The sequence below is a fragment of the Vulpes lagopus genome, chromosome 5 (assembly GCF_018345385.1).
Source record: "Vulpes lagopus strain Blue_001 chromosome 5, ASM1834538v1, whole genome shotgun sequence".
NCBI lineage: Eukaryota > Metazoa > Chordata > Mammalia > Carnivora > Canidae > Vulpes > Vulpes lagopus.
In genome coordinates, this window is record NC_054828.1 from 76,883,111 (window position 1) to 76,892,369 (window position 9,259).

At 34.8% G+C, this 9,259-nt stretch overlaps 1 pseudogene; it reads right to left on the bottom strand.

Moving 5' to 3' along the window:
- Positions 1 to 8,454: 8,454 nt before the first annotated feature.
- On the bottom strand, positions 8,455 to 8,896 carry LOC121491103 (annotated as a pseudogene).
- Between the last annotated feature and the right edge of the window lie 363 nt (positions 8,897 to 9,259).

Below are 9,259 nucleotides of genomic sequence, written 5' to 3' on the forward strand. Positions count from 1 at the left end.
ACACTTGGTCTATGATTCATTTTGAGTTAACTTTTGTATGTGGTACAAGATATTGAAGAGGGTTCATTTTTTACAGATAGATATCCACTTGTTCAAGCACTGTTTGTTGAGAACTCTATTCTTTCTCCATTTAATTGCCTTGGTACTTTTATTGAAATCTATTGATCAAATATATATAGATCTATGTCAGAATTTTCAATCGATCTATTTGTCTTTTTTAAGATCAATACCATATTGTCTTGTCTTTTTTTTTTTTTGAAAGCCACTGACTTTATTGATTTAAAAAAAACTTTATAAGGACAGTGACTCTTCTTGCCAAAAAAGGAGCCAAATAGCATAAGACAGACCAGAGATGGAGGTGGGAGTGAGGGAAAAGCCAGGAATCCATTTGGAAAAGCTGATAATTGTTGACATGAAACTGGCAAGGGAGGAGAAAGAAGATGCATGCAAGAGCAAGAATTCAAAAAAAAAAAAAAATTGAAATGGTAAGGGGAAAGAACTCCCAATGACCTTGTAGTACATCACAGGTGAATATGACAACAGCAATCTCTTCCTTTGTAGAGGATGGGGAGGAGTCCCCATGTCCTGCAAACTCTGGAAACTCAATGCTGGGGCTAGGGATTGGGGGCTCCCCAAAGAGCCTCACAAGAAGTAGTCCCAGGACTGCTTGGCATTGGTACCACATGTGTCCTTCATCCATTCCCGGAAGACATCTTCATCTTCCTTAGCACCAGAAACTGGCCAAGGACCATATAAGCCTTGTCAAAGCCCCTTCCTCCAGCTTCTTGCCCAGAACTTCACCAATTCTGGCCAGGCTCCCCGGTGGCCTCTTTCCCCCCACCCCCACGGATTCTGCCACGATATCTCAGTGCTTTGGGGAGGTTGTTATCTTCATTAGCTTAATTGGTAGCTTTAGCTCCCATATGGCTCCTCCTGACACCCGACCACTCCTACTGATGCCTCATCCCACTCCATACGATCCTGATCACAGCAGTCCTTTTTAAGTTTGAAGATCATGTAGTGTCAATCTTCCAACTTTATCCTTCTTATTTTAAGTCATTTTGGCTATTCTAAGTCCTTTGTATTCTCATATACATTTTAGAATCTACTCCTCAATACAGACAAAAGTCCTGCTGGTAATTTAAGTGGGATTACACTAAGCCTACAGATTAATTTGGAGAGAATTGGTATTTTAACAATATTGAGTCTCCTGATCCATACACATGGTACGTACTCCATTTATTCAGGCTAATGGTTCTCAGCTGTGCCTCACAAGGGACATATGACAGTATCTGGACACATTTTTTTTTTTCATAACTCAGGACAAAGGTAATAGGCATCTAGCAGGTGGAGGTCAGGAATGCTGGTAAATATTCTACAATGCACAGAACAGGCCCCACAATGAAGAAGTATCCAATTCAAAATAATGTCTTTAATTTCTCTCACCAATGTTTTATGCTCTTAGTGTACACTATCTATGTGCCTTAGAGACTCTTATGCCTAAATTCTTCATGTCTTTAATTCTATTATAAATGATAACATCATAAATAAAAAATTTAAAAAAAAATAAATAAAAGGGGATCCCTGGGTGGCGCAGCGGTTTGGCGCCTGCCTTTGGCCCAGGGCGCGATCCTGGAGACCCGGGATCGAATCCCACATCAGGCTCCCAGTGCATGGAGCCTGCTTCTCCCTCCGCCTGTGTCTCTGCCTCTCTCTCTCTCTGTGACTATCATAAATAAATAAAAAATTTAAAAAAAAAATGATAACATCTTAAAAATTTCAGTTTCTGATTGTTCATTGCTACTTTATGTTGATTTTTGTATATTGATTTTGTATCCCATAGCTTTGCTAAATTCACTGGTTAGTTCTAAGAGATTTTTTTCATACATCCCATAGAATTTTCTACATGGTGATGTCATCCCCCCCAAAAAGAGAGATGAAATTTTACTCCTCTTTCCAATTTCTATGTGTATTTGTCTTTTATTTATTTATTTATTTATTTACTTACTTACTTACTTACTTACCTATTTTTGCTTTATTATGCTAGGTAGAACCTGCAGTACAAAGCTAAGTTGAAACAGTGATAGCAAACATCTTTGCCTTGTTCCTGATCTTAGAAGGAAGTCATCAGTCTTTTACCATTATGTATGATGTTACTTGTAGGTTTTTCATAGATACCTTTTATCAGGTTGAGAAAGTTCCTTTCTTTTCCTAGTTTTCTGAGAGTTTTCATTAGGAATGGATGTCTATCTATACATCTATTGAAATTACTATATCATTTTTCTTTTTGTATACTGTTAATTTGGTGAATTACACTGGTCGATTTAAGAATGTTAAAATCAACATTGGGCACCTAGGATAAATCCCATTTAGTTATGATATACTGTACTTTGTATATTGTTGGATTAGACCTGCCAAAATTTTAAAAGAATTTTTGCATCTGTGTTCATGAGGGATATTGGTTTATATTTTTCATTTATAATATCATTGTCTGGATTTTGTATAAGAATAAAGTTGGCCTCCAAAAATGAGTTGAAAAGTATTCCCATCTCTTCAATACTAGGGGAGAGTTTGGGTGGAAATTGCATTATTTCTTCCTTCAATGTTTGATTGTGTTCACTAGTAAAGAGTTTTAGGCCTAGTTTTCCTTTGTGGGAAGGTTTTTTAACTACAAATTCAGTTTCCTTAATAAATATAGGACTACTTAGTTTATCTGTTTCTTCTGGAAAGAGTTTTGTTAATTTGTGTCTTCCAAGAAATTTGTTCATTTAAAAAAATACATTTGTTTATTTGAGAGAGAGAGACAGAGTGCATGAGCGGGGGGAGGGGCAGAGGAAGAGAGAGAGAGAAGGGAAGCAGAGTCTCCACTGATTATGGAGCTCAAATCAGGGCTCAATCCCAGGGCCCTGATATCATAACCGGAGCCAAAACCAAAGTTGGATGCTTAACCAACTGAGCCATGAAGGCACCCTGAAATTTGCTCATTTAAGTTGTCAAACTTATTGCCATAAACTTTTCAGGTTTGAAAATTGAAATACAATTTTCTTATTAGTCCCCCTTTTTAAAGATTTTATTTACTTATTCATGAGAGACACAGAGAGAGAGGCAGAGACATAGGCAGTGGGAGAAGCAGGCTCCCTGCTGGGAGCCCAATGCAGAACTCAGTCTCAGACCCCAGGATCACGCCCTGAGTGGAAGGCAGATGCTCAACAGCTGAGCCACCCAGGCGTTAGTTATTAGTCCTTTGATATTTGTAGAATCTGTAGTGATGTTATCTTTCTCATTCCCAATATCCCCAATAGTCCTTATCTATCATCTTTTTTTGTTTTGATAAACTTGACTAGAAGTTTATCAGTTTTATTTACCTTTTCAGAGAACTGGTTTTGGCTTTATTAATCTTCTCTATTTTTCCCTCTCTTTTCAGTTTATTTGCTTTACCCTTGATCCTTTATTGTTTCTTTCTTCTGCCTACTTTGAATTTCATTTGCTCTTACTTTCCAGTTTCTTAAAGTGGATGCTTAGATCATTGATTTAAGAACTTTCTTTTTTAGTGCCATACATTTCTTCCAAGTACTGCATTAGCTCTATCCACAAATTTTGATATCTCATGAATTTATCTTCACTCACTTTTTCATTTCAGTTTTAGTTTCTTCTTTGCTGTGGGTTATACGGAAGTGTGTGTTTAGTTTTAAGACTTTTGGGGATTTTTCAGACTTCTTTCTGCTGTGGCTTTCTAATTTACTTCTATTGTTGTGAGAGAGGACATCTTGTATGATTTGAATTCTTTTAAATTTGTTGAGAACTGTTATATGGTCCAGATTATGATCTATCTTGGTAGATGTTCCTTGAACACTGGAAAAGAATATGTATCCTGCTGTTGTTGAGTGGTATTTTATAAAGATCAATTAGATCAAGTTCATTCATTACGTTGTTTGAGTTTTCTACATCATGTGTCTATTTTTTTTTAATCAATCATTGAGAGAGGTATATTGAAATTCATTAATATAAATTTTGAATTTGTTATTTCTCTTTAATTTATGTCTTTTGCTTCATGTATTTTTTTAAAAAGATTCGAAAACAAAGTGAGCTTTACTAGCTACATAGTTTCTCAGTGAGTTACCATTCTCCTTTTTTATTATAATTTTTTTCTTTAAAATGCTAAACTCCATGGCTTTATCTTAAGTTGTGTGAAATATTAGTATTCAAAAATTCTGAGTTTTTTTTTATGTCACTCAAAGGTTAATTGAAACATCTGAAAAGAATTGCTTTTATAAAGACATTAAAATATTAATTGTTATAGAGCAAAAAGATTTTTATTTTGTTTGTTCATCTATTATATTTCCATTTTAAAGGTAAAATATATACAGAAGAATCAAAGCAGGCAGTTTTGGCATTTCTAAAACACAAAAAGTTTTTTAATGAACACATCCCTATACGGTGCTAGAGGCAGAGCTAATCCATTTCTAGATTAGCTGGTCTCTTTGTTATACATTGTATATTGTAGCAGACAACCAGAGCACCACCCATAGTTTTGGATTTCAGTCTGTAGTACTACATTCTTCCAGAAGGTTTGCTCCCAGAACTGGTGATGGAAAGAAGAGAAGTAGCTACATGAACATTTTAAGACTAAGCAGTGAGATAATAATACCTTTCTAAATTGAATCAGCATCATTTGACCTGCCATGGACATGAGTTTAAAGTGCCTTTTTGGCCCTTTCCCTAAAATGTAGAGACTCCAATTATCCCTAACCAAATGCAGCTACCATGGGCTGTATCTCCACTGCCCATTGTGGCTTAAAAAACCTAATATTTTTATTAATCTGAGAGGAGAGTCTTTTAACTTTGAAGGATACCCAAGAGATCTTTATTACACTTAAGAATTTTAAAATGCCCTGAAATTTGTCTTCTAAAAAATATTCGGTACTTTTTTTGTGCTATAAGATTCTTATAGGCATTCTTCTGTAATTAAATCTTCAACTTAATAGAAATTATACCTAAATTAAAAAAAAAAACTCTTCTAGTTATGCCAATGTGGCCATAAAGAAAAGTGAAGATATAACCTGTTTATTCATCTGCTATTTGTTGGAGTGGAAGTAAAATAGAAGTAGAGAAACATTCTAAACCTTTCCAAGATAGAAAGTTAATTTTAAATATATAATTATGTTCCTATTCCCTATTACTGATACTGTTTTTGTGTAAATGAATACAGAGAAATAAATAAACTTTTTACCAAAAAGGTTACATTGACATTTTTTAAGTGTGCAGTTCAGTAACATTAAGTACATTCACATTGTTGGGCAACAACCATCACCATTCATCTCCAGAACTTTCTCATCTTCCCAAACTGAAACTCTGTACCAATTAAACAATATATTCCCATTCACCCCTCTCCCCAGCCCCGGGCAACCATCATTCTACTTTATGTCTCTATGAATTTGACTACTCTATGTACCTCATATAGGCGGGATTGTGCAGTATTCTTTTTTGCCTGGCTAATTTCAGTTAATATAATGTCTTCAAGGCTCATCCATGTTATAGCAAGTATTAGAAGTCTGTTCCTTAGAATAAAATTCTATGTATATACTATATTTTGTTTATCCATTCAACTATTAAAGGATATTTGGGCTGTTTCCATTTTTTGGCAATTGTGAATAATGCTGCTATGAACATTAGAATACAAATACCTGTTTGAGTCCCTGCTTTCAGTTCTTTTGAGTATATACTCAGAAATGGGATTACTGAATTATATGGTAGTTCTATGTTTTATTTTTTTGAGGAACCACCATACTGTTTTCCATAGTAGTTAACCATTTTACATTCCAACCAACAGTGCACAAGGATTCCTATTTCTTTACATTCTCACCAACATTTGTTATTTTCTGTTTGTTTAATATATATATGTATATGTATACTTTATATAAATATATATTTTTTACATACATATATAGCCATCCTAATGGGTATAAAGTAGAATCTCATTGTAGTTTTGATTTCCACTTCCCTTATAATTAGTGACATAGAGACATTTTTTAAAGTCTCACATTCACTCACAGGTTTACTATTGCTAGTGTATCTCATTAGTTTGTTTAGATCTACATTTCTGTCTGGTACCATTTTCCTTCTTCCTGAAAGAATTCCTTTAACATTTCTCATTCTTATTGTGTAGATAATGCTGGTGGGGAGTTCTTTCAGCTTTTGTATCTTTAATACAAAGTTTTCTTTTTCTTTCTTTTACCTTCATGTTTGAAAGACATCTTTGCTGGTTGTCTGGACTGAATATATAATTTGTGGAGCCCAATGCAAAATGAAAATGTAGAGTCCTCTGTTAAAAAATTATTAAGAATTCCAACCCATTAGGATACCTGAGTGGCTCAATTGGTAGAGCATACAACTCTTGATCTCAGAGTTGTAAGTTTAAGCCCCATATTGGGTGTAAAGATTACTTAAAAATAAAACCTTAAAAAAAAGAAAACAGAATTCCAAGCCATCAATAGCAGAACATTGAACCAAACGCAGTCCTCTGAGCACAAGACCCTATACAGGCGCACAAGTTGCACAGAAAAGTCTACTCTGCTGGTTATAGAATTCTAGATAACTGCTTTTATTTTTTCTTTCAATACGTTATTATTTCTTTTATTTTCTTGTTTTTGTTTCTTCCAGTACTTTAAAGATGTTGCTATGCTGTTTTTTAGCTTGCAATTTTTCTGATGAGAATTCTGCTCTCATTATCTTTGTTTCTCTATATAAAATGGGTCTGTTTTCCCTTGAATGCCTTGAGGATCATCCCTTTTTCATTGATCTTAAGCAGTTAGTTATAATGAAGTCTGATGCAGTTATTTTCTTTTTTTGTGTGTGTGCTTTGATTTTTTGTTGAGCTTATTAGATCTCTATGCTTATAATTTTCATTAAAGTTGGGATAATTTTAAGCTATTATTTCTTCAAAAATTCTTTGTTGCCCCTTCTACCTCATTTTCTCTGGGGACTCCAATTACCCAAAAATTGTATCACTTGAAATTTTCCCATATATCACTGACACTCTGTTCTCTTTTCATTTTTCCAGTCTTTTGTCACTGTTTAATTTTGGATCATTTTTATTGCTGTGTCTTCAAGTTGACTAACCTTATCTTCTGCAGTGTCTAATCTAATAGTAATCCCATCCAGTTCATTATTCATCCAGATACTGGCTTTTTCAACTCTAGAAGTTTTATTTGTCTTTAAAAAATGTATTTTACCTAATCTGATCAATCTTTGTTCTACTTTCTTAAACATATGGAAAGCTATAATAAATATTTTAATTCTAATATCTGTGTTGGTTCTAGTTATACTTAGAGTGATTAATTTTTCTCTCCATACTCAGTATTGAATATTTTCCAGCTTCTTTATATACCTGTAATATTTTATTAGCTGTCACACATTGAACATTTTACTTGCTAGATGCTAGATAATATTATATTTCTATAAATATTCTTGAGCTTTATTTGGGGACATAGTTAACTTATTTGGAAACAATTTGATCCTTTCAGGTATTGTTTTTAATCTTTGTTTGATAGATCCAAAGCAACATTTCATATAGGGACTGACTTTCCCTACTACAGGGGTGATATCCTTCTGAATACTTTACTTATGAGTTTTTATGAAAATTATGTAAATTACGAGGGTTTTTTTTTAATTTAGTTAGTAGAGAGACAAACTATTTCCACCCTTGTATGAATAGAAGGATCATTTCCTCTGATTCTTACCCTTAGTTTTCTCATACAAATATGCTGATCATTACTCAAATGAATATTCAAGATATCTGGAGTTTTCTCTTCTTTCTGGTACTCTGCTCTATGCACTCTAGCAGCCTTGGCCATCCCAAATTTATAGCTTTATCTCCTCAACTTTGGGAGACAACTAAGCTTTGCCTGGGTTCCTTCTACCACTGCTACTTGTAAACTCTCTTTAGGCAATAAACAAGAGCTCATTTTGTTTCTCTTGTCTCAGGGACCACTGTATGTGTTGCCTGATAACCAGGGTCTTAAAGTAATTGTTTAATGTATTTTGTCTAATTTTTTAGTTATTTCTGTCAAGGGAGAGGAAAAATAAATATGGACCCTGTTACATCATGCTGTCTGGAAGTAGAAGTACCTCTCTAGCCATCTTTCAAATTAGTAGTTTTCAACCCTGACCACCTTAGAATTACCTGGCATTGGGAGGAAATTTAAAAAATGGATGTACAGGATCTACTCCAGACCAGTTAAACAAGATTCTTTTAGATTGAGGCCCTAGCATCCATATTCCTTAAAAATACTCTGAGTTTTCTCATATACAGTAGGGTTAAAGAACCCTGGATTTAAAAATAATTATTGCATTTAGGGGCACCTGTGTAACTCAGTCGGTTAAGCCTCCAACTCTTGATTTCTGCTCAGGGCATGATCTCAGAGTCATAAGATATATTCTGATTTTAACTTAGCATCACATGGCATAGCTCTGAGTCCATTCCTGAGATATTCTGTTGTACTTATATCTATCTGTTTTATAGATCTATGCAGTCTCTGGCACTAGGAGTTCATCTGCATTTGGGTCACATAGCAGTGAACAAATGGATAAAAGAACTTTAGAAAAGTTAAAGCAGAGACCACTATGATCTTAGAATATTGAGACAAATGATGCCATTACTGTTAATATTTGGAAGATAAATTCTTATCGTAAATGTGACCTTAGGTGGTTTGAAGGGGTTGCCTGTAGAAAAATGAATTGTCAGAAAGAATACAGCATCATGACATGGACTTTCATTAGGTCCCATAATTGTGGTTTGCCAGTGAAACATACCATCCCCAACTGGATGTGCAGAACATTGTGCTGGAGGGTCATGGTCCAAATCACTAAGTTCCTTATTAATACATTTCAGCACCATAGTCTGTGCTTTTCTTCCAGCTCCTCACTTTCTTGGTGTGTACTCAAAGGTCCAGCCAAAACTCTTGATTATCCAGGTGGCAGGGAAGGATTGTTTCTTTCACACCAGCTCTGCCAGACACAGAGCCTCCCTCAAGCTGTGGCCTCAGCCTCCCCATGAGGTAGCTGGTGCCTCTAGGCCCAATGGAGCTCATACATGTGATACCTCTCTCTCTTTCTAAAACAAACAAAACTATTTCATTTATAAATATTTCTGAGAGACTTTGGTGTTCTGTCACTCCAACCAAGACATAAGGCAGGGAGGCAGTGTAATGCTATAGAAACTTTTAAAGCAGGGAACTGTCATATTTAGATCTTTCCTTTA